The 1,713-nt window shown below is 39.9% G+C and overlaps 1 non-coding gene across 1 annotated transcript; it reads right to left on the bottom strand.

Moving 5' to 3' along the window:
- Positions 1 to 689: 689 nt before the first annotated feature.
- TRNAL-UAG (transfer RNA leucine (anticodon UAG)) lies at positions 690 to 769 on the bottom strand. Its single transcript has one exon. It is a non-coding gene; the product is annotated as a tRNA-Leu (tRNA).
- Positions 770 to 1,713: the final 944 nt, after the last annotated feature.

Here is a 1,713-nt window from a genome sequence, read left to right as displayed (position 1 = left end):
AAGTTTTAATTCCACATTATGGATGTTTGAATGCTGAAAAAAAAACTCTGCCTATGAATTGAGATTGAGTACTCCTTTAGATTTGTCGTGAGCGTGACAAGATTGCGAGACACTGGTCGGAGTTGGGTTAGAATCTCTTCATAATAGACGAGTTTTAAAACCACAAATCTCTTCATTAAAACCACGAGGTTAATAGTGATACATAAAAAGTCAAAACAAGTAGGGCTTGAGGCTTTACAAAAAAATGAAAATAAATGATAGCTATGGGATTTAAACCCATGCCCTTTTAAACTAGAGCCCTAAACTATGTGCCTTACAAACCAAGATAGTCAAGCTATCTCTTGACATGAGATTGCAATACGCAATACGATGCATGGGGACGATTAAATGCAATGATGTTGTGTCGCGCATGATTGAACATGCATGCATTGTGGTCAAACAAACAATTTTTAGTTCCACATTATTTATGTTTCAAACCCGAAGGCAAACCCTACCTAAGGCACAACAAAGCTACAAAGCCAAGTACAACAGCCTGGTACAACAAAGCTACAAAGCCAGGTACAACAACCTGGTACAACAAAGCTACAAAGCCAGGTACAACAGCCTGGTACAACAAAGCTAGGTGAAAAATGTAATTTATCGTGAGCGTGTCAAGATCACGAGGCCGCACATTTGAAAAAGTATGATCATGATAGTTGTGGGATTTGAACCCACACCCTTTCGGACCAGAGCCTAAATCTGGCGCCTTAGACCACTCAGCCAAACTATCCTAACGAATGTGTCTAGAAAAACCAAGATGATCGAGTATCTCAAGACATGAGATTGCATCACGATACATGGATCGTGTTGTTGGGAACCAAGATAACGATGAGATGCAACATTGTTATGTCGCATATGATAGAACATGCATGCATAGGCGGCGTGTGTGGTCAAATAAGTTTTGATTTCACATAAGTGATGTTTGAACGCTGAAGGCAAACCTTGCCTATGGTATAACAAAGCCACAAAGCCGAGGTGAAAAATGTGAATGGAGATTGTGTACCCCATAAGGTTTTTTGCGAGCGTGTCAAGATCACGAAGTCGCACATTTGAAGAAGTATGACCGTTACAGGATACACTAGTCGGAATAGAATTAGACTCTCTATAGTATTTTAAAATCATATGTGCTAGCAGCGGGCTCGAAGGTTTACAAAAAATGAAAATAAATGACAGCTGCGGGACCACGCCCCTTAGACCACTTAGCAAAACTTTCCCACGCGTTTTAAAACCCAGGTCTCGATCCTGGAAACTGTGGTTTATGGACCCACTATAATCGTGAGAAAGTTATACTTTGAGCAATAGTATTAGAGCCAGGTTTCGATCCTAGGACCTATGGGTTATAGGCCCTCCATGCTTCCGCTACGCCACTCTGATTAGTTAATTAATATCATTTTGATCTCTAACAGATGCGTTTAAAACCGTGAGACTGACGATGATACGTAACGGGCCAAAGTAGACAATATTTGCTGGCGGTCGACTTGGCTATTATAGAACCTAAATCACCATAAGTGAATTCATTCCTAGGAATCTTATGCTTACACTCTTCATTGAGAGCGGTAGTTATCCTTCGAGAAAAATACTTTGGAAGTCCTTCAATAAAGCGCATCATCCATAATTAAAGGGTACTATCATATCTTTTCATAACCTTAGTTACAATTATATCTTTGTACCATC

The sequence above is a fragment of the Cucurbita pepo genome, chromosome 15 (genome assembly GCF_057944985.1).
Source record: "Cucurbita pepo subsp. pepo isolate OVF chromosome 15, ASM5794498v1, whole genome shotgun sequence".
In the NCBI taxonomy this organism is placed as follows: domain Eukaryota; kingdom Viridiplantae; phylum Streptophyta; class Magnoliopsida; order Cucurbitales; family Cucurbitaceae; genus Cucurbita; species Cucurbita pepo.
This window is presented reverse-complemented; position numbering and strand designations above follow the sequence as displayed.